The following is a 25,517-nucleotide window of genomic DNA, read 5'->3' as shown; positions in this document are numbered from 1 at the left end:
CGGTGCATTATAAAGTCTTTTATTCCCTCTAAAGGAAAACTCTTGTTTGTCTTTCCAATCAAACTTCTTTCCTTTTTTGGGTTAGAACAGTGAAAGGCTTGGCTATTTTGGAGAAGTTGTCGATGAATCTCTGGTAATATCCTACAAGCCCTAGGAATTTGCGTACTTCAATTGGCGTCGTTGGTTCCTTTTAATCCATAATCCCTTCGATCTTCGTGAAGTAGCAGGATCCTTGTAGCTGATCAAACATGTCATCAATCCTTGGGGGTGGATATTGGTTTTTGATGGTGTGTTTGTTCAATTCTCGATAGTTGATGCACATCCTAAATGATCCATCCTTCTTTTTGACAAACAATATTGGAGCTCCGCATGGAGAGAAGCTTGGACGGATAAAGCCTTTGTCAAGAAGTTCTTGGAGTTTACTGGAGTGTTATTGCATTTCCAATGGAGCCATGCGATAAGGAGATCTTGCCACTGGTGTTGCTCCTGGGATTAGGTCAATTCAGAATTCAACCTGTCTGATTGGAGGTACACCAGGTAGGTCTTCGGGAAACACGTTCGGGTAGTCGCACACTTGCGAAATGTATTTGATTTCCTTAACCTTTCCTTGCATATCCACCACGTGGTCCAAGAAAGCGAAGCATCTCTTTCGTAAGTACTTTCTCGCCTTCATGTAAGAAATGACTCTTAGATTCATCCTTGATTTATCTCCGTAAATCAAAAGGGCTTTGTTGTTGGGTAGAGGTAGTCCGACGGCCATTTCATAACATAGAACTTCATCTCAATGAGGTGATAACCAATTCATTCTGATGAGCACATTGAAACTTCCAATAGTAATAGGCAATAGGTTGACGTGAAAGACATGGTTATTCAGGGTGAGAAGGCAATTGGTGAGTATTTTTAAAGTGCTTTCTATTTGGCTACTTTCCATCTCTATTGTGTAAGTTTTATTAACTTTGTAGAATTTATGCTTTATCGTGTTTCTAAAGTTATGGCCAATAAAGCTTATATCAGCACCGATATCAAATAGGAAACGTACCGGCAATCACAGTTGGTTCCTGACATGCATCTCATACACCTATCACGAATGCCCTTCCTTTACCACCCTAGTTCTTCAGTTTAGGGAAGTCTTTCTTGAAATGCCCTAGTTGGTTGCATTCAAAGCAGTTACGGCTTCCTCCTGCTGTAATGGTTGATGCTGTAGTGGTTTAGATCTTTCTGCAATACCTCGAGATATGACTTATCATGTTATAATTTTTGCAGATTGCCTCCCTACAATTTCCAACATGGTGGAAATTGCATTTGGTACAAAGGGGTTAGATGGGGTGGGAGTGTTGGTAATTATAGCATGGACAACAACATATTTTGGTTTAGGGTTCTAATGGTTGGAGATCCATTTTGAATTTCAATGGAACTACCTTTTTGTACTCCCATCTTAGTTCTTTTCTGTATGTGGGGTCATGGTACCCTGAAGGATATACTGCTCCGTCAATGGATAGGCCAATTGCTTAGCACTATCAAAAGTGGAGGGTCTAGATGCAATAACCAGATCTTGAATTGGTGAAGCTAACCCCCAGATGTACCTTATAGTCTCTTTATCTTTCGGGGTCACCATTCCCGGACAAAGATATTCAATATCGTTAAATCAAGATGTGTAGGTATCCACCTCTTATCCTTTCATGGTAAGATTCGTAAGCTCCTGCTCCAGAGTTTGGACTTCTTTTCGAGAGCAGTACTCCTTGATCATCATTTGTTTTAGAGGTTGCTAGCCCATGGAATAAGCTTCATCGATTCCCATGGACTTGACATGATTTTTCCACCAAGTCAGGGCGGAATCCATCAAAGTACAGGTAACATATTTGACTCGTCTGTCCTCAATGAAGCACTGATGTGAAATAATGCCTCCATCTTCTCTATCTAGCAGGATAGACCGACAACTCCTTCTATGTCAAAGAAGGATTGGGGTTTTCAACCCATGAACACCTTGTATGAACAGGATCCAGTTTTTTTTGGTTAACAGCTAGAGTGCCACCACTCATTTCTACTATTCCTGGTGTTGTCATTTTTATGAGCCTCATATGCAGGTAAGGCTGTAGCAATACCTTGTGCAAGCACGATCTGTATTAGCGTAAGATCCATTTGAAATGGTGGGTTTACAGTAGCTACGCCTGGAGTTCCTTCGGAGTTTGTAGTTTCTCTCGAAGTTTCAATTATCGGTGGTGCACCTATTTGATTACCTTGGGGATTTGGTGATGGACGAACTTGTGATTCCTTTTATGGGGCCATTTACCTAATATGTTTGTACGAACATGCTAATTTGTTTTATAAATAAGTTATATTTTCTGATAGTGTATTAATGTAACTTGTTCCTGAAATCTTACAGATTTCCAAATCATAAAATGAGAGTTTCAACCAATGTTTTCAAATGACTAATGATAGTATGTTACAAGCAATACAGGTAATAAGTTTCAACATTTAACAAATACTGAAAGTTGTTTCATATATTAGAACTGCTTGTTTTTGCTTACAAAGGTACCAACCATGTAAGAATAGGAATGGAAAAGCTTTACAAAAGAACATTTGCAAATCAGGCAGTGATAAACACTTGCAAAACAAAAACTATTACTCAAAATATCTAACCCTAACCTAGGGCACAAGCCACCCTAGATGAAACGTCTATCGCCAAAAAAGCGAAATCAGATAAAGGACCAGTTCATCGTACTGCTCCTGGAGATGACATTTCCATTGCTCGGAAACAACTGCTCGGTGCTCAGACGCATCCAGCCGACTCTTAGCGATATGGGTCCTGTATGTTAGTGATCTATAATGAGCAGTCACAACGTTCGTCTCAGTGCAGCTACCACCCATGCGATGATAAACTGTCTGGATGGACATAAAATCCTCCTCCTCCTTAAGTCTTACGACTCGCTGCTCTAGTGATGTAGAACCTAAATCTCTAATGAGACCTTCTAGGGATTAGACTCTATCAGATAGTTGTTCGCCCTGAGTCATAACACATGGGATCAGATGTTTCTCTGAGTTGTCCCTGAGTGGTGCTTGTGGCAGAGCTTAGGAAGACTCGCCTATCTCAAACCATGGAGGAAGTTCAGTAATCCTCTACCTGCGGAGCAAGTCAGGGAGTCAAGATGGATCATAGGGAAAAGTATGTTTCCTCAACTGACCACAAGTGGATTGGGAAACATGAGTAGAAGGGTCTAAATGGTACACAGGAGGAATTCTCATCCTTGGGGTCCTTATCAGATAGGTACCCTTTCCATCATGGCGATAGGGCTGATAGTATGGCCTGGGTGGGGAGGATGGTGGAGTAGGAGGTCCAAGTTCCTCATCATTAAGGCCCTCATCGTCCTCTATGGGACCGTCATCATCTATCTCGTGGGCATCCTGAAGTATGTCATCATCGTCAGATTCCTCAACCTCTTATGGATCATCATCCTCCTTGTCCCTAGAAGGACCGTCCTTCCCCAGGAGGTCAGCTGGTACTAGTGGAGCACCCTGGGGGAAGTATGGGTCCCCTTCCAACTGTATCAGGACCTCATGAAGCTCATCAGGGTCTATAGTATCCATCCAAGCTCGATGGTCGTCAACTAAATCTGCCATATACATAAAATGGTTTTAAGTGTTATAGTGATAAGTTTTTAAATGTATATGTGTTTTAAAACTATATAAGTGTATTAAGCTTGACATAAAGGTTTGAAGGTTCTAGGTATATGCAATGAATCTTGAGAACATTCTTCAATATCTAAAACTCTCAACCGTTATAGTTTGTCAAACTCCTTGCTCAAGGTTGATTGTGTACCAGACCAACCATAAATAAAATAGGCACGGGTTCTAGGCTTATTTGTGTTGGTAGCGTCTAACCTAAAGGTTTGAGTTGGTAGCTTTAGTTGAAGGGATGTGTAGAATTTTATTAAATGCTCTCATCGTGGCTCAAAGTATATATTAACTCTTATATATTATTGTTGGTGAGGTTTGCAGTATTATTACTTTTTGTTTTGTCCTCCAAGACTACAAAATATATATGAAATCCAGACAGGAAGCACTGGAGGGCATGATCATTTTAGCAATTCAGCCAGTTTGAAATCCAGCAACCCAAGCGGCCCTTCGAATTAGTTACCCCATACCATAAGTAGCCAAGCAGTAGTGTAATTAATTAATAATACTTTTATTAGGAGCTTGTTGCTATAGTTGTGTACCTCTATAGAGGTTACAAGTTCTCTATAGCCAATTTAGCTCTGATACCAAAGTATCACACCCCCGGCCGAGACGACGGAACACGCCGGGCTATGTAACACCAGTCAAAATAGGTCAAAAACAATCACATGTGATTATGCCAATCATGTAATGTGATTTTTTAAACTAGTAATGTGATAAACTTACTATGTATTTCATGATAATTCTAATACAAATATGAACTTTTATACATACTTTATAGTATAAATCAAAGTATACGTCCATACGATTCCAAAAATATAGAGAACATCTAAATCTGACTTCGCGTGAAGAAGTTATGATAAACCGAACACTATAAAATCTCTATAATAAGAGGAATTTAAAATAGACTTATAATTAGCTATTGGAGTCTAAAAGAAAGTTGTAGTACTCGGAAAAACCTACACATGGATATAAAGAACGTCAAAAACGGAGTTCGTATGCAAAAGTTATGACCTTCCGAAGATGCAGCTGTCTAAGGGCATGACACATGGCAGAAACCCTAGCCACCTTAAGTCGCGACGTGGACATTAAGGCCACGATGTGAAACGTGTTTGGGACACTAATCTGGGCTAGAAAACTCGTGTTGAAGCTACAGGGTGACTCATGGATGGCCACAACGTGACACTAGGTATGCCACGACGTGAAATGGCCCAGAAGAGCCTATAAATAGCGATCAAGACCATTTCATTCCTTACACCTTCTACTTTCTTTCTATATCGTTGCTGAAGGCCGTTTCCCTTCCCGATCCCAATGATCGTGAACCGCTGACTATTTTAAGTTAGATTCCGTCAAAGTACGATATTAAGGTGAGTTTCACGGCCCCACTTCCTAATATTTTCGGGGGAAAACGCATGCTAAATATTGTATACACGATAATATTATGTCTATATAATAGTGTATTAATATCAACATAGACAATTATATTAACCGGGGTATAGTTGTTCTAAATATAATATTTTGAATATATACAACTATTGTCAACTTGTTAGCATGCTATTGTTATAGTAGTATACTAATGTAGATCTTGAGTTATACTTAAGATTCTATATATATGTTGTGTGCGATATAGTTCCGGAGTTATACTCGGAAGTTCTATATGTTAATTGATAAATATGTTGTTATTGTTGGTTTTATGTTAAGATAAAACCTGGTTTTACCTCAAGTTATAGCTGTTATAATGCCTAAATGTTATGAAGTTAGGAGTAATGTTTAAAAGCATAGTCTAGTAACTTAGGGTTTTAGACACGAAAATGCTTTTGTTGTTAGAACTATAGAACATCGTCAATGTTTACATGAGCTATTGTATTCATCATCTAAGATTGGGGATCTTAGTGGAAGTCCTCTGACCTGTAACCGTTAATCCCATGTGAGCGTGACAACCCCACCATGGTTGTTAGCTACAACCAATATTTGGCGGGTGACGAACTTGTCTAATTTACTACCTTCCCATGTCGATGAAGCGTATGGAAACTATCGCAAGGTGTGATCCTTGTACTACCGCAGCATGTGATCCTTGTACTACCGCAACGTGTGATCCTTGTAATAATAACCAGAGGTATAAAACTAAGTCGTACATTTGTAGCTATAGACTCATGGTTACATAACTTTAGAAGCATTATACTTTGTTGATATACAAGTATGAATGTTAAGTATAAGTTTCCCAAACACTTATACTCTAAGTATAAGAATCTAGTAGGTATATTACTTGTATATTAGGTAGACCACTATACCTATCCTACTTACTCGTATAGAATTGAAATAATATTTATACGTAGCAACTTAGTTTGTATGGAATTACAAACATTTATACTTATACTCTAGGTTCAAAGAATGTTTAGATATAACACTTATTTGGTAAGTAAACCATTATACCTAGGATATATATACTAAGTGTTTGAGAGTCAAAATGATACTTTCAAAAGTATACTTTTTGAACTTGGAAAATGTATTATTTTTATATAGAGTCAAAACCTGTGAACTCACCAACTTTATGTTGACGTATTTTAAAATGCATGTGTTTTCAGGAAGTTGATAACTATGATACAAGAAATGACGTTACACCACCCGGTGTTTCCGCCGACGGTCGGGGTGTGACAAGCTATGTGACTTAGTTCATGGATCACATGTAATTGGATATATAACACAAGTACAACAACAAACAAACAGTAATTCTATTTCATCTGAAAGTTTTAATACAAGGTTCTTACAAATAAATATAAAGTACATGGATATCCTCGGCCGGGGGTGTAACAACATCATTGGTACACTAGTATCATTCTTACATCGTTGACACACTATTACCATTTCTACAGTTCTGGCATCCTATCATTGCCGACATCTTTCATTATACTATGGCATCTATTACTCCCTTTTGTTACCCACTGTATTATATTTATAAAATACATCTATGGTACAAATCATATAATTTATCTTTGTAATATTTCATCTAACATATAAAATCTTTGAACATAAGCACATATTGTTGGATTAGGTGTCTAAGACAATAAATGAATTGGTATATATTTAAATTATTGACAAAGTCCTTTTGGGTTGCCCTCAAAACTGGTAATTGGATAGGACGACTTTTAGAGAGAGAGAGAGAGAGAAAGAGAGAGACAGAGAGAGACTAGTTTATTGATTCATTATATGATTAATAAATAGCAATAAAAGATTTATTATTTTAGTATGAGAATAATGTATTGATTAGAAATAGTATTAAGAATTAATAAAAAATTAATCAGAATTAATTTTGGAATTATCTGGATTAATTAATAGTACAAGGACCTAAGCTGTAATTGTTCAATAGTTGAACAAAAGGCATTCCATAACCTTCCATAAGAGGCAGACAGTTTAGAGGGGATTCTAGGGTTCAAGAATATCCGTTGGAGATAATTAGGAAACCAAATAATTACATGATTTAAGATATTATTATTTTAATCAAATAAGGCTTATCTAGGGTTTTCCTAATAGCTATAAATAAGGTATCATAGCTCTAAATTTCGGCTAATCATTCTTCCTCATGAGCATCGCCGGAATTTGCTTCTCATATCCTCTCTCTCTCTCTCTCTCTCTCTCTCTCTCTCTCTTCAAGTTTCCTTGGTTGCTACGGTTTGGGCGTGAACCATCAGAGGCACAAGATTGCTGGTGCTTGCTTCCAAGAGTATTTCAAGAAGGATATGTTTGATTATTTATTACAACACTCAAAAAGGTATTTAATCCCTAACTTGTTTATGAATTTCTAAAATAGCTAGGGGTTATAAGGTTCTTGTTGTTCAATATAATGTTACTTCAATAGTGTTATGACTAGATCTTATAGGTTGCATGTACCTTTAAGTGTATAAGGATTTATCCGTGTTTTTGCATTTAAAACCCATCAGTGGCATCAGAACTTATGTTTGTCTAACAATTGATTAGGGATGTTATTCGGGTCAGACCCGAACTGAATCGACCCGAACCCGAATAATCCAAAAACCGAATAAGGGTAATTGCATGAACAAAAAATCGAACCAATTAACCAATACGGGTTCGATTCGGTTTGGGTATTAATCGGTTCGGTTCAGTTATTACCCGAATAACATGTACATGATGATTAAGGACCTAATATAATCGAAAACAACCGAATAAACTGTATTAGGATTCTATAACCCGAATAACCTGAATAATAGAATAATAATAATGTAGTTTTATACATCAACATAAAACATTCAAAGACTAACATAACACAATAACACATTGAAAGAATAACATTTACTAGTAGATCCTAATTTTCCAAGAAAAACAAAGTAGGAATTCGTGAATCCTTAGAGACAACAGGAAGGGTCAATTTTTGAAAGTTTGAAACAAGAGGAAGGATCGACAAAAGTGATTTCGAGTTTGGAAATAGATGAGAATATTAGTCAATTTCGAAATGACGAGAACGAGTGTAGGGTTTTTTTTGTTATGACTGACGAGGACAAAAATGTGAATCATGATTTTGATTTCTATCGATTAGAGAAAGAGGAGGAGGAATGCTTATTCGGGTCAGGTATTTAGAACCAAATAAACTGTTATTTGGGTAACCCAAACCGAATAACCCAAGAACCGAATAAACATAATACAGATACCTGAAACCCAAATCGAATTTCTTATTCAGGCCTAATTTGGTTCGGATTTCGGTTCGGTTCAGATTTTCAGGCCAAATTCTCATCCCTACAATTGGTAGTACATTTTTTGAACATTAACAAATCACGACTTGAAGAATTGGAAGAATCGTTATTCTGTCACAGCACCATGTCGTGGTCCTTTTCTGCCACAACATGGGGATCTGATGATCCACGCTTTTTTCGTTCTGCCACGTCATGGCAATTGTCTTATATAACATGGTGAACGCAATGTTCAGCGAATTTATTTTCTTAATTCAAAATTGATTAGGATAATTACTCTAGTTACTATTATTTTTATTGTTTAAAACCTGGATATTCAACTTGGTAATCTAATATCCTATATCTTAAATTTGTGAATTATCCTTATGATTTAATTAATTGTTAATTAAAAGATAAAGACTAAAATTATACATGCCACAGACACACTGATAGGGACTATAAAGAGATATGATGAGCATCTTGAAAATTATCATTTTTGATGGAGCGTGTGTGGTTAACCGACACATTAACGTGAGATGGTAAATGACATCAACATTATGATGCGGGTTTTAATGGTTATTCACATCTCGTTTGTGATCCTCGACATCCTAGTCACAAAAGGGATAGCATAATCCGAGATTAAACATGTCATTGATAATATTCAATGAATCTAAAAAGATCTAGGAGTTTCATAAGATTGGAATTGGTAAAAGCTTAACCTACCTAAAATAGATTCAGATTTGATTGCATCATCCCTCTTTAAAGTTCGAATCGAAAATATGGATACTAGCCTAAACTTAAATTTATGGATTAATAATTAAAGATTAAAATTAGCTAACTTGAATTCTCTTTTTTCTCCTAATTTTAAACGTCTTATGAAGATAGTAATGGTATTCATTGTTCTTTTTGGAAATAGTTTTCCTCTTCCTTCTGAAGATGATCTTCCATATTCCGTTCAAGGTGAAAATGTTTTCCATTCTTCTAGAATCGGTGGAACTGGACATCATGCTTCTTCGACTCTTCCATCTCCCCCCTTGCGACTCTCCTAATATCACGTTTTTCCCAAGTTAAAAGATATGAAACAACTCAATCCCTACTAGCATGTAAACATCAAGATGGAAACCTTGTGTATGCGCATGTTCTGAAAATGAAATTGTATATTGTCAAGTTGGATAAATTGGGTGTTGTACCCAAGAGAGCAGGCCTTATACCGCATAAAATGAAAACTATGTTTCTAGACATATCCGAAGAGTAATAGCAATCTATTAAATTATCCCAACTCCTTAGTAGTAGCTCCAAATTTAGATATTCGAACCATGTGACCAAAGTCTATTTCTCATGATCATATTTAGCTCACCTTGCTCAAGATTCCTTCTTTCTCTTAGCTCCTTTACTACCACTAAAATGTGATCATCACTTCATGTATTAAGAGTCTATGAATATGAACTTATAAAATAATTGAGTCAGATAATGGATGTAGCTGAAGTAGAGTCACAAGACTTGACTTTACTATCTCTAAGATCTTTTAGGTATTTTGGGCAGCTTTGTTTCTAGTATCCCTTAAATTGGTAGTAGAAACAATTGGACTCTTTAGGGTTAACACTTGTAATGATCCCATAACTAGCTTTTTTTTACCAAACAATAAAAGTATTTGATCTTGGTCGACCCTTTCCATTGGGAAGAGAAATCTTTTTTGGACCACCATTGTCACCATTGTCAATGTCCATGAAAACCTTGGAATCAGAACCTTTAAGTACCTCTACTTCAGATGTGCTCTTAAGCATTTCTGCTTCAGCAACTATCAACATCTGGGTCATATCAATTAGGATCACATCGATGTTCCTCATATAAAAGTTCTCAGTGAACTGATCATATGACTTTGGAAACAAATTTTCGTTTATTTTCCAATAAAAGTGAAGTTTTGGTTTATTTGGTTGCCTTATTTTATATCTCCTTGCAATGAAATTTATGAAAGTGTTGGTTACATTTCTAATAATAGCAATATAAATTATGCATTTGATTCTTATAATATCGCTTGTGGTATTTTCATAAATAACCAAGTGAAAAGATATATCATCACCAACTGGTCAGAGACTTGGTGTTGTACAAGTTGCATTGTATATTATATGAGAATCTTTTTCATTGGAAAATTATAACCAATTCATTGATCACATGTTTATGTGAGTCAAGTGAAGGACTAATAGATCTAGTACATGTTGATATGGACTATTAAGATCCATCACAAAGGATGATAACTCTATTCGTCATGATTTACTGATGTTTCAGTAAATATGGTTGCGTTTATAAGATTAAGCATAATTAAGATACTTTGAAAAGAATTCAAAGAGTAGCAGAACGAATAAGAAGAATCTATTACATAGAAAAATAAAAGTTTCTCCATTATGAAAGGAAAGGGGAGTACTTTAGTATCATGTTTTATGTTCATCTTAGTAATTGTGAAATTGTATCATAGTTGAATTCTCCAAGAACATCTTAGTGAAATTATATGACTAAGAAGAGGAATTGAGCATTATTGGAAATGGTTCAATATGTCACACCCCGAAACCGATGCCGGAAACGTTCCGGGGCGGAGGACGTCATGTAAAGTATCGCAACCAATGTACATAGTAAGCATAGTAAACACAGAACATTACATTACATAGGAATATTTACATTTGTTTGAAAGCAAAGCAATACATGTTTTATAGATACATCAGTATACAAAAGCAAAGACGAGACTTCTAAACGCTCCGTCTTCTCCAAAAGAACACGAGATACCGGTCTAACGAGAACCTGAGAATACAAGCAGTTTTAAAAATATCAGCATAAAGCTGGTGAGTTCATAAGCAGTTAGTTTCTGGTGAAAGAATCAGTTTTCCTTTGGTTTCATGAAAAAGTTGTTATCCAAGAAAATCCCATATTTTCTTATAAGAGTAGTTTAGTTATCCATTGGTTAAACAGCCTGATTAAGAAAAGTTAAGTTATCCCAGGAAAAACCCTTATTTTCCTTAAAAGTTGGTGGTTGGTTATCGATTCGGAATGAAGTGTACAAGTAGCTACCATACTTGTAGCGTTTAAGTGAAGTATTCTGAAGGCCTGGTTATCCTTGAAAAGTACATTAGTTTTAACACGTATATAAAACTAATAAGTAGGTTGTTTTTAATACATAAAACTATAGAAGAAAGAAAGGAATCCGTGAATAAAGTTAGTTAGTTTAATACGTATTGTGAGTCGTATAACCATACTGATTTGACCCGTGACCTCCTTGACGTTCTTCAGGCGTTGATCAATTTCCAAAATTTGTCACCCCAGGCGTGCCCGCCTAACTGTAGCTAGCAGTTTAGGTGTGGGATTCTCAGTCCCGAATAGATCTATCCAAAAATTTCACGTTCTCCCTCCAGGAGACTCTGGTTATACTTCCTGAGAGGATTTACTGGTACCCCGAAGGGTATAACGAATACAAGTCTCATAAGCTAGTATTAACTGATTCACGGGATAATAGATCGTTCTTGAGTTTCGAAATCGTTTGGTACAAGGTAGAGTATAAATAATCAAATACGAGATAATTATTTAACATGATACTCTAGATTTAACATGGATAAACTAAATGAGATATAGTTTATATTATTGACTTTGCACGAAATTTGAATCCGTAAAACAAGTAATGAAGATCCCAAATTTATTCCTATAATAATTTGAATGATTTGATAAGTTCCCACGTTGTTTGAAAACTATGTAATTATATTTCCGAAAATCTCCCTTATGCTCCGCATATTACAAAAGGGATTAAGTATTTAAAAGTTTTTCAGAAAATCATATAATTACATCAGTTTTAAGTTTCGAAAACCTTTATGATTTGCTTGTATTCCCCCCTAAAAACATGAAAAACTTGGAAAAGTGTAGGGGTATGAACTCACCAGACGAGAATGTGTCGGGTAGGATGCTAAGTGTCAGTTTAGGGCTTGAACACGCGCGACGATCCTATGTAAATGAGGAGATACATAATTGTATCTAATTAGACTTTGAACTACTAATTAAGTAATATAATACACTTCGAGACGCGAAAACACTTTATTTCAAGTGTTAGGTGTGATACGGGTTGCATCTAAGGGGGTGTAGGGCCTAGATATGGAGTTTGCTCTTCAAGAGTAAACTCTTAGAAGAGTTTTCGGCCCAATGACCATATCCCCATGACTTTACAGCCGTAAACTCATGGGTGGTGTGTTCTTGGATGTTTAAAGGTCTTGCAACACTTGTGGAATTAGGTTAGGTTCAATTCTAGGGCATAGGAAGTGGTTAAGTCCTCAAATGGACCATTTATGGGAGTTTACGGCTGTAAACATAGAGTTTATGGCCGTAAACTCTTACTTGTCCCTTCCTTTTGTGTTTTGATGGATCTAGGCTAAGCACACATGATTCTAGTCCAATATACAAGCCATTGAAGGAAGTTAGGGCACCATTTTACCTCCTTAGAGGAGTTTACGGCCAAGGGACCAATCCTTGGGGGGTTACGACCGTAATCTCCTAAGGTCATGGTTTCCTTGATATTTAAGGTCCCTACTTCGATGGTGGTTGATTCTAGACATTACCCCAAGCCATAAGAGGTGTTTAAGGGGCAATTTAACACCTTAAATGATGTTTACGGCCTATGAAGGAGGGTTTACGGTCCAAGAATGTTCTTGGGACGTAAACTCATGTTTACTCCCCAAATGACAAGATTTTGGTGTTCTAAACTCGTACATGCAAGTCCCTAAGTCATAGCTAAGCACTAGGAGTGATTTGGAAGGGTTTTGGGGCTTTAAAACCCCATTTATGGGTGTTTACGGTTTGGGGCTGTTCCAGGGCCGTAAACACTTGCTTTTCACAATTTTGGATGATTTAAACACAGATTTTCATGCTAAACAAGCTAAACTATAAGCTAGGATAGATTACTTACAAGTTTGGAGCTTGAAAGAGGTGATTTTGGATCAAAATTTGAGTTGTAGAGAGAGAGTAGAGAGAGAGGGTGTTAAGAGTGGAAAAGCTTCAAATGGAGGTCCACTCACCCTTATATAGGGTTTGAGTTTGTGGACCGATGGAAATCTACCTGATACCGACGTTAAACGGAGCTTATGGTCGTACCCGATTAAGTTGTCGTAACCCGAAGTGGTCGTAAACTAGAAATCTTTTTAAAAGAATCCGAGGGTGTTTCACGTGTTTCTAACTCATTTAGACACTCATGAAGTCACAATAAAAGTCTTAATTTAATTAACCTAACCTAAACAAAAAAAAAGGTTAACGGAAAGATTTACATGCAACGGGTTTTATTAATGGAAAAAGAGGTTACAATGACGGGATAGATTTCAGGTTGTCACATTATCCCCCCGTTAGAGGGAATTTCATCCCGAAATTTAGAACTAAGATACAAATCATGGATTTGGAAAGATATGCGGATATTTCTGTTTCATCGAGTCTTCGCGCTTCCAAGTGAATTCGGGTCCCCGCTTGGCATTCCAGCGAACCTTCACTATCGGGATGCGGCTTTGTTTCGTACGTTTGATCTCTCGATCCATGATTTCTATTGGTTCTTCCACGAAGTTCAGGTTTTCGTTGATCTCGATTTCACCAAGAGGGATCATGAGGGTTTCATCGGATAAACACTTTTTAAGATTAGAGACGTGGAATACAGGATGGATATTGCCAAGTTCTTGAGGTAGTCGGAGTTTGTAGGCTACAGGACCGATCCTAGCGAGGATCTCGAAAGGTCCTACGTACCTCGGGTTAAGTTTTCCACGATTTCCAAAGCGTATCATGCCTTTCCAGGGTGAGACCTTCAACAGGACACGATCTCCAACCTGGAATTCCAAGGGTTTTCGTCGTTTATCGGCGTAACTCTTTTGTCTGTCTCGTGAAGATTTCAGTCGTTCTCGGATTTGGATGATCTTCTCGGTGGTGTCACGGATGATTTCAGGACCAGTGAGAGCACTGTCGGGGACTCAAATCTTGGCTAGCTGCGTGTCCCCTACCTCGGCCCAGCACAGAGGGGATCTGCACTTGCGACCGTAAAGGGCTTCAAACGGGGCAGTCTTGATGTTGGTGTGGTAGCTATTGTTATACGAGAACTCGATCAAGGGTAAATGGGTGTCCCACAAATTTCCGAAATCAATGACGCATGCTCTCAGCATGTCTTCCAGGGTCTGGATATTTATCTCACTCTGCCCATCTGTCTGAGGATGGTAAGTTGTACTCATATCCAGCTTAGTTCCAAGAGCTTTCTGAAGAGACTGCCAAAATCTTGAGGTAAACCTGCTATCTCGATCGGAGATAATGGAACAGGTACACCGTGCAGTCGGACTACCTCTTGGATGTAGATTCGCGTGAGTCTTTCCATCTTGAACGATTCTTTAATCGGAAGGAAGTGAGCGGATTTTGTCAATCGGTCGACAATTACCCAAATGGTATCATACCCACTCGGAGATTTTGGTAACTTGGTGATGAAATCCATAGTAATCATCTCCCATTTCCACTTCGGTATCTCAGGTTGCTGGAGCAGACCTGAGGGTTTCAGATATTCGACCTTCACCTTGGCGCAAGTCAGACACTTGCCCACGAAGGTAGCGATTTCAGCCTTCATGTTTGGCCACCAGTATTATTTCTTGAGATCCAGGTACATCTTATCTGAACCCGGGTGCACAGAGTATCTGGTCTTGTGATCTTCGTTCATAACAACCTCCCTGAACCCTCCGAACTTTGGGGTCCAGATTCGATCCATGAAACAATAGACTCCGTCACCTCTGATCTCAAGATTCTTATCCATTCCCCTCAGAGCCTCGTTCAACACGTTCTCTGGTTTTAGGGGTTCCAACTGAGCTTCTCGGATTTGCACGGATAAGTGGGAATGGATGGTCATTGCCAATGTCTTCGCCTTGTTGCTTGAGCTTTCCTTTCGGCTAAGGGCATCTGCTACCACATTGGCCTTTTCGGGATGGTAGCGAAGTTCGCACTCATAGTCACTAAGCAACTCTACCCATCGCCGTTGCCTCATGTTTAAGTATTTCTGGTCGAAGATGTGTTGTAGGCTTTTATGATCAGTGAAGATCGTGCACTTGGTTCCGTAAAGATAATGTCTCCAAATCCTCAATGTGAAGACCACTGATCCTAACTCCAGGTCGTGAGTTGTATAGTTGGCTTCATGTGCTTTCAGCTGTCTCGAGGCATAAGCAATAACTTTTCTTCTTTGCATAAGCACGCAGCCCAAGCCCTGATTGGACGCATCGCAATAGACAACGAAATCCTATGTCCCTTCGGGCAGGGACAGGATAGGTGCGCTACACAAGGCTCACTTTAACGTTTGGAATGTAGTGTCCTGCTTTTCACTCCAACAAAAGGCTAAATCTTGCTCTACCGTAAATTCACTATTTACGCTTCCCGGTATCGTGCCGGTTCCGTCGCGAAACTTCGATGGATCATAACTTCTTCGTTATAACTCGGATTTCGGTGTTCTTTATATCCCCGGAATCCTTGTTTCGACCACTACAACTTTATGTAGAGATATCGGGCTTATCTCACACTTTAATTTTGACGCTTATTTTTATTCTTTATTAATTATACATTTTTAATTAAATAATAAGCACATAAATACACATAATTCACATAATACTCAAATATTTCATCTTTATTACTTCAAAAAGAGTTACAATAGTTGACCTAGACTATTACATTGTTAAAAATGCTTAGCCCTGAAACCCAGGCGTTACACTACCGTGGGACTGTCGGTCAAGCCAACCCACTGATAGTTAGGCAAAACCACCAGGATGGAGGAAATGATGGACGTGGATGCAAATACAAGGATTTCATGGCGTCCAAACCACCGAGTCTATCTGGAAGCCCGACGCCAGTGGAAGTCATGAACTGGATCTTTGAGATGGAGATGATGTTTGAGAGTTGCGAGTTGCAAGTGTAGCAACAGGCAGAAGACCGCTCTCTCGGTTCCTTTGTTGAAATATGGAGTACTAAGCTGGTGGAAGCTACTAGCCGATTCGATGCCCAAAGGAGAAGCGAGCAAGATCTCATGGGAGGATTTTCTGGTGCAGTTAAAAATCCAGTACTGCTCTGAGCAGGATCTTCTGGAGATCAACAACGAGTTTCAGAATCTAAAGAAGGGAAAGATGAGTGTCATCGAGTATGCTGCAAGTTTTACAGAGAAAATGAAGCTTGTTCCTTATCTAGTTCCAACTGAGCTCCTCAAGGTCAACAATTTTTCCCATGGATTACCAGCAAACTTTGGACCAATGGTCAAGCAAGCAACCACTTTGAAAGGAGCCATCTGGGCAGCCAGGAATGTTGAGACCCAGATTAGGGAAAAAGGTTTGGAGAGAGCTGAAGTTGGCAAGAAAAGGAAGCATGAAGGATCTTCAAAATCCAACAAGGAAAAGAAATTCTCAAAGACTGAAGAAGGAGGATGATGTGAAACCAAGTGGTGCGAGAAGTGTAAAAAGAAGCACTTCGGGAAATGTAGCGAGGAGGTGACTTGCTACAAATATGGAAAGATAGGGCATTACACCAGCAAGTGTGCGTCCAACAAGAAGGTGTGTTATGGATGTAAAAAAGAAGGGCATGTTTCTAGGGACCGCCCGGGGAAAAATAAAGCAGCAAGACCAAAAACGCCACCGAGGCCAAGGGCATTCCACATGATCCTCGACGAAGCAGAAAACCATGCGAGGAATCAAGGATGAGGACTTCATATCCGAAGATCAAGTCATGCAGTAGCCTTAGTATCGTATGATGTAGCCTATTAGAGGCATAATCTAGGGTGAACTTGAACACCTATGTAATAGTTCCAAGAAATAATAAGACCTTCTTTTTGTTATCTGATGTGTTAAACTGTTATGTGATTTTCTTGTATGGTGACTTGGAAAAACTGTGAGACAATACTTGGGACGAGTATGAGTAGGTGTGAAAGGTAGTAGATGCATATACTACCGGAAGCACAAGACTCATGCTTGGATCAGAGAAAGTCACAAGGTTACCAAGAAGCCAATACTTGATCCCGTTTTATTCAAGCATGTCATTACCATCGTTTCGGTAATGACTAAGAAGATTGTTGTTATTCCGACCCTAGTGGTCATATCAAATTGAGTCCGACTACGGTGAGTATGGCATGTGGTTCAGAGAACCAAGTTCGATGTAACATCTGACTTAAGTCGGAAGATTGAAATAAAAGATAATCAAAGCAATCATTAGAGGTATCGTGATAGTTGGATTGTGGCTAGAAATGCTACCTTTTAAGATGTGATTATATCACATTAGAACATGAAGGAAGGTATAATATGTTCTTGAAGACTCTAAGAGACCCGAGTCTAAGCGTTGCAACATACGATAATAGGTCATTAGAATATGACACATCGCTCCCTTGTAGTAATAAAAGAATTTATCTTAAGTTCTTATCCAGTGAGGATCGAGATTGTGACTTGAAGGTTATAATTTGGAGTCTAACCTGAGATAGAAAGTAGGTGCACGATCGAGTACTGCTTACAGCCCGAAATTTGAATATTAGATCGAATGATTTTTAGCCGACACGACCTAAACGAGAATCGAAGATCTCGTTAAGAGTAGCGTAACGAGAAAAAGAAGGGCGAAAATGGACGTCGGATGGAGAAGATATGAATTTTTAACGGACCAATCATGTTCTAGCCTGTTAATAATATAAAATTTAAAATCGAGTCAAAATTAGCCGACCAAGTCTAAAAGAAAGTTGTAAAGCACGTTCCCACCTTCGCGTGGATATAAAGAATGTCAAAAACCGAGTTCGAATGAGAAAGTTACGAATTTTTAAAGATTTTAGTCGAATTTGCGAAGCCTGGTGAGTAGCTGGTGACGTGGCAGCATATGGGCCGCCCATCACTGATGAAGAAACGCGCTTCGGATCATGCCACGTAGCCTTCGCTTTACGCCCCGCGTCCGAGGTGAGTACGCCCCGCGTACCCTCGTGTTTTATCCATCTGAAGAAGGTGCGCGCCAGCTGTGCGAAGCTGGCAATCCTATCCGAGATTATGCCCAGCGTAGCCCTGGTACACCCAGCATACTTCCGAGGGTTCAGTCCTATAAAAGGGTGCGAAGATGGCCGGGTTTTACACACCAAATCCCACACTCTCTCTAACTTCTTTCTATCTCTAGCTCCCCAAACCATCCCTAAACCCTAGATAAACCCCCTTAGCTCCCGAGGGAATCCCCGAGGCTCCCGAGTCCCGAGAAAAAGTGTCTTTCGGTTTCGAAACGCTGCTCCAAATAAAGTTCCGGTTTTCGATAAAATTCGTTGTAAGTGAGCTACGCTTACGCAAATTTTCATATAGCTTCCAAATAATTATAGTAATGTTATTAGGTCCTTAAAATAATTATTTGGGCTATTATTATGAATTATATTGAGTGTTATATAATGCTTATATAATAATAATAATAATAGTCAGACTATTAATTTGTCGCGGTTATCATTAGACTAAACCCTAGTGGTGTTGATACTAGGTTTTATCGAAGGAAAATTGTTTTGAGAGTATCGAAGCGTTGTTCGAGTACTAAGTCACCACCTTTCAGGTGAGTGCATGGTCCCTTTCATCTTACACATAGATACGAAGTACTCTATATAAATTATGTGTTATGTGTGCGTATTATCTGAGTACTTGCTGTTTATGCTAGTTGAACGATTTTATACACGTTTTAAAGGATTTAAACTGTATATGTATTTTATATCTACAAAAATGTTGGGGTAAAACATGGGTAGATGTAATAGATGGAATATAAGTTGGACGATGAGTTGAGAGGTGTTATAGACCACGAGGTGAGGGTGAGAGGTGAACGATGTGAGAAGCCTTTTCCCAAACGATGGCCCCGTCATTCAACAGAGTATGGATGACAACCACGGACTATTCTAGACAGTCCAGTGGAACACTAGCAGACTCGCAACCTGTAGGTGTTGTGAACGATGTGTTCACCCGGTGTACTCTAAATCTTGGTGACCATGCAGACTTGGTGTCTAAACCTTGGTGATCATGCAGACTTGATGCCTAAACCCTGGCGACTATGTAGACTTAGTTCCTAAACCCTGGCGACTATGCAGACTTAGTGCCCGTTGTGTAAACCACGGTAACGATGGACTTCGTGCCGATTCCTTTGGTTGATCCTTAGGAATGAATAAACGAGGAATAGCTGATTCTTAGGGTAGATCATTAAGAATAGAGAATATAATGGGGATGGGTAATGGGGGATTGCTTGATCGTTTAAACATAATAATTGTATTATTGTGGGTTGAAAACCTTATGTACTCACCAGGTTTCCCAACCAGACGCACTCAGTTTATTTATATCACAGGTGTTGATATGAAGTCACATTACACTGAAAGATTTAAAGAGATGTAGATCACTAGTGTAAATAAATGTAAGTTATGTTTAATAACGTATTTATCGTGTTTTTCTGGGAACAAATTCCGCATCATTTTTATTAAAAGAAGTACTCTGATTTTTATAAAGCATAAACAAAATCGGTCTTCTCTGGCCGTGAAAAAGAGGATGTCACATTATGAAATTATGATGGTCAAGTAGTTTAGTTGGTTTTTAACATTCAACACGTAATAGGGTTACATTAGAAAAGTTGTAATCAGAATGGATGTTTCTGCATTTGAATTCTATGGAAAATACGAAACCTATGTTGTCAACTTCAAAGAAGAGGTGAGTTTTTATTTGAATAATTTTATATAATCTATAAATACATTTTGTTTATTTATTTATTAAATTGGTGTGTATGCAATACATAACAACAAGGGTCACAAAAGATTTCAGGAATTCAATTAAAGGATCTTTACAAATCATTAGTGAGTGAGTACCTAATTGTCTCCATTGAAGATTCATTTCATCAAGATGATTGGGAGACATATTCCAAGATGACTGTTGAATGTGGTGACAAAGTATAGATTATTGGAGATGATCTTTTGGTCACTAATCCAACAATAAGCTTTCCAAAATTCAATTACAAATTTGGTCCCTGTGGATTTTTTTTTTCAAACCCAGTAAAGTGTAAAATAGTCATTTTAAAAAGTTAACAAATGAGTAGTTAGATTTAAGTATCCAGAGACCATATTTCCAGATTTTATTTTTTTGAGGGGTTTAATGAAGGACAAAGTTCTCATCGTAAAATTTTGAGTAGTTAGATTTTTACTGAAACCACGTGGACAAAATTGGAACTTGTACTAAACTTGAAGAAATAGTATACCACAGGGATCAACCAAATTTGCAACTTTATGTTTTATTTTAATTTCAGGTTTGGTGAAAGGAAAATCGTCATTTTATAAAAATCAAAAGCTAAGTAGTTAGATTTAACAATCCAAGAAACTACATGGACAACTTTAGAAAAAGGGGAGTTAGACAAAATATGAAAAAGAGTATTATACCAAAAGGACCAAATATATAATTTAGTCTTTAAATTATGAAAAATTCCTAATTTAACCTTTCTGTTGGACATTGAACATGGGTTGTTGATGTGCACAAATATACCTACCAGTCTTAAATTTATAATCTAACAAAACTTTACTAATAATTAAGCAAGCAAAGAACACAAATTAACTTCAAGAATTAAAAGAATATTTTTGCTTAGATCTGATTTCACCTTCTCCTATGGTTGATTTCTAATGTATGGTTTATTTTGATTACCAATTTGTTACTAGCTATTATGATCAAGTATCTAGGTCTTGCAATTTATGAATTACCAAACAATGATCATGCACAAGTTAAACACCAAATCGATAATAAGCATAAATTGGACTATGCATAATAATAATTACTTTCCTATGATCAAGTTAAGCAACCAAGCAAAAATTAAGATTAATTATACTCTCTAACACAGTTAAAGTTACTATCTTTAAAGACTTAATCTAATATGCGATTAATCCTAGCTCTAACTATTTAATGATCATAAACAATTATGAGACAAATTCATGTAATTAAAATGATCAACTAACACATAAAATCTGATTAATGAGCAATATAAACTAGAACTAAAACATTCTTGGGTTTAAATATTAAACGCAAGTAAAGCAAATATAAGCATCCAATAATCAAAATCAACGCATATAGATCAAGTTCATATTTAGCAAACAGAAGTAAAAGCGTTTTAGCCTCTCTGTAGCAGAAAAACACATAAAATCCTTGTAAATTTAGCTAGACATATGTAATGATTAGCAAACCAAATGGATCTATGTAGAAATTTTCTAAATCTTCTTCAATTCTTGACCCCATTTACTTTTCGATCTACTTCCGAGTTTCTAAGGTTTTCAGTCGTAATTCTCCTTTGAAAACCGATTTCTAGCCTCTGGATTCGACCTAATGTTTAGGATTTTAAAGTTTCCAAATTATGATCACCACATCGTAGATAACCGCCACCATGACGACGTGGTCCTGATCGAAATCCCATATTCTCCAAGTCAGTTTTGATGGTCGCGAACCTTCCCTTCACCACGTGTTGGTGGAGATCACCACTCCGTAGTCTTCTGATTTCAAGTCTTTTTTTTCTTTCTTCTTGCTTTAGCTCCCGCTTTCCTACTTCTAGCTTCTCATATGCTTCCTTTTCATACCGAGCAAGTCTTCGCCGCTACATAACATATTTCAAACATGATAAGTATCTTTTGTTCCATGTTAGGCGTGTCAAACCCAACAAATAATAGGGGTACGATATACTCCAAAAGAATCCCACTATATTGCACTAAAAGGTAGTACAAGGCAAGTAGGGTCGATCCACAGAGACACGGGACAAGTGGTCTAATACCTCTTTGCGCAAGGTACTTGTTTACAAAGGATTAAAGAGGGGGTGGGGTTGAATGAAATGATTATACAAACGAATTAAAAACACAAGTAATCAGCTAAATGGATGAATTAAATTCAGATTTTGTAAGGACTCCAACTTCATGTATGACAACTTAGCAATGTGATTCAAAGATGACACAATATTTGTTTAGTTCTATCTAAGTTGGTACTTGAAAGTGTTAACAAGCTCTAACACTTCCCATTCACCACATTAATTAACCAAAACAAATTCTTTGATTAAACCTAACCTTACTAACCTAATCTAAACAAGCTCTTAGAATTAGATTAAAAGATTGCATGAAGCTTTGTGTGAATATTCCCAACAACACTCAATACTCCTCACCATCTCGGGAGTGTAAAAGTGTATGAATAAGATTTAAACTAAATTCATTCAATGGAGATCAATTTAATTCTTGTTACTTGCTCAATTTCACAAAACAATTACATATTTTGTAAAAGAGATAACTTGAATGACCTAACCCTAATTAAAATGGCCAATAAGAATCATAATTAGAATCAAACATTCGATTAAAGCTAAATCAAATTCATTAAATAGAAATTAAGAACAAACATCATGTCATATGATTGAAGTCACTACCAAGAAGTCAAAACATGAAATTGGAGAAACTAGGGTTCTAACCACGCATGGCTAGAACAAGATCACAAATTTAAAAGATGGAAATAATGTGCAATTACAACTTACAAATACTAGAAATAACGTTTCCAAATGATTACTGATCAAACCCTTGAAAAAACCTTCAAAATCCCATCTCCAAATGTGCTTTGATATGTTGTATCCGCCCAAAAATGACCCTCAACCCGTAATATGAAAGATAGGAAAAACTGCCGAAAGTTTGTTTTTTTGGGTCGAACACGGCCCGTGTTGAGCATAAGGTAAAAATGACATGGCCTATGTTCAGCATGGTTAAAAACTTCTTCTTTTCTGGTCAACACGGCCCGTGTTCCTTTGCAGTGTAAATCCAACACGGCCTGTGTACCCCTCTGACTCCAATTCCAAACTTGATTTTTTTCAACTTTTCCGTTCTTTGCCCGATCATCCTGAAATCTTCACCAATGCTTCCCGACACTTCCCAAAGCACGTTCCAACCTCCGGTTTACCTGAAAAAGACATAAATGTGTGCGAATAAGGTTGTTCTAAAGACTAACATGAATATGATGAAATGCAAGACAAATGAAGAACAATTACGCTAAATAGATGTATGAAAAGGGACTAAAAGGTGTGCAAAAAGGTGCACAAAATGCACCTAACAAATCTCCCCAAGCTTAGACCTTTCTTTTCCTCAAGAAAGAACAAGAATCAGACGAAACAGAACGATTTCTAGATGGCAAAAAGAAACATAGAACAAAAAGGGACGGAAAGATCCTAAAGGCTAGGAATGAAGGCATGTAATGAAACCATCAAAAAGAAACATATATACAAAAGATACTTAAGGAACAAAAATGAACCAAAGAAAAATTTAAGTACACAAGTAATCTTTTTATTTATTTTTATAAATATGGACATATATGATCAACTTTACATTAATGGGGCTCTAATCGTTAATACCTAGGCGACCATCCTGCTACCTTCCACATATCACAGACTCCCAAAGTGAGGAAGACCCTAAACGGTTTAACCCAATAATCCAACCATAGTTTTATTTAAACTTCATACCTTAATTAGATTTATGGGTGAAAATAAAACAGTCCGGATCTCATGTCCTTAAGACTAAATGGCCAAGTATCAGAATCGATGCATCCTTAAGAACCCATCACGGCAAATCAGCTTTCGCTGAAACAGCGAGCCCACCCGAAGGGGCCCGGCTCCTACGCATTCACTTTTTCGAGAGCCACAAGTATCATATCACACAGTTCTTCATTCACCATATTTGGCTTTGAGTTGGCTTTGATTTTGATTGAACTTCGATTTGTATCTTCATTTTGAGCTTTGAATTCTTCAATCAACTTTTGAATTTCTGAAGGTTTCTTCGATTAAGTGCTTGATTTTTTTTGATTTGGGTACTGGATATGACAGTTGTACCCATTCTTCTTTCTTGACTCTGTGGATCTGATACTTAAGTTCTCTGTTACCGCGAGGATAGCGTGTGTCAACAAATAGGTTCGTGTTCTGTGGGTCCAGAGTTGCCGATAAAGATTCTTTTTAAACATTCAGAAGGAAATCATCCTAAAGCTGTTATTACCGCCCACAAAAACGTTTTAGTATGCCATTTTTTTATTATCTAAGGATGGGGTCTCGAATTACGGTGTTTGGGTCCCCTAGTTATGATAGTTGATTCTACACTTCTGACAACTATCTCGTCGCTTTGGGAATTTTGTTTTTCTATTGATTTCTCGTTTTCCCACTTCATAGAGCTATCGTATGTAAAGAGTGTCATCATCTCGTACATTTTTTTGTTTGTTTTTATTTTATTTTATTTTATTTATATGATGATGATGCATGAAAATGATGAAATGCAAAAACTTGAGATTAAAAAAATATTTTTTGGTTTTATAAATGCAGAATATGGATATGAACATGAAAATGCACCTAATGTACAACTCTACCCCTCCCCAAGCTTAAAGATAAGAATCGTCCTCGATGCTTGGAGAGGGCAGAACAACCTATTGCGGAGGAGGAGGAGGAGGATAGTAGTTGGGATTTCGGGTCCAAGCCCAAAAGTCCTCCTCATGTTTGCGCTGATGCTCTTGATCTCGAGCGTATTGAGTGGTGAAGGCGGAAAAACTTTGGGTTAGTTTCATGACATCTTGATGGTAAGTGTTGAGGCGGGTGTGGATCGATTGGAATTGATCCATATATTGCCGGTGATATTTTGGGTGCCCAACATGATGGGATAAGCTAGCACCACCCATGGGATAAGAGTTTTGTGGTGCCGCCCCGTCACTCTCGTCAGCCCCATCACTTTTTCCACTTTCCTGATCTTCCTCCTCGGAGAAGGATTTGGGGAAGAGATATGACGTGATTTTCCAGTCGGTGAAGTTGTTAGGACGTCTAAGGGCAAGGATGCCTCGGTTCTCCGACGTGATGAGGAGCCTTGGATTGTGGTTTGACCCACGGTCCAATTTTGGTTCCCGTCCTCTGCCCGAAACATTCTCATAAACTCAAGAACACCCGTGGTATGATAGGTCTCACCGAGTAGAGGCTGGTGAGTTCCGGGATATGGGGCCCCGGAATGGAGCACTTTTGGCAAATAAACTAACAATGCCACCACAAGATACTTTTTCGGACCGTGATGTGCTGAGGCGAGTGATTTTGTTACAAAGGAATGAGCCATAGTGAGGAATGAGATTATCGTCCGGGTGGGCCATCGTATAGAGT

At 37.8% G+C, this 25,517-nt stretch overlaps 1 pseudogene; it reads left to right on the top strand.

Annotated features, from left to right (window-relative positions):
• The first annotated feature begins 862 nt into the window (after positions 1 to 862).
• Positions 863 to 25,517, top strand: part of LOC145067205 (enolase-like) — a 35,572-nt pseudogene continuing 10,917 nt past the window's right edge.

The sequence above is a fragment of the Lactuca serriola genome, chromosome 8 (genome assembly GCF_051521515.1).
Source record: "Lactuca serriola cultivar US96UC23 chromosome 8, Lser_US96UC23_V15, whole genome shotgun sequence".
Classification (NCBI taxonomy): domain Eukaryota; kingdom Viridiplantae; phylum Streptophyta; class Magnoliopsida; order Asterales; family Asteraceae; genus Lactuca; species Lactuca serriola.
Note: the sequence above shows the minus strand (reverse complement) of the source record. Positions and strands in the feature narration are given on the sequence as shown.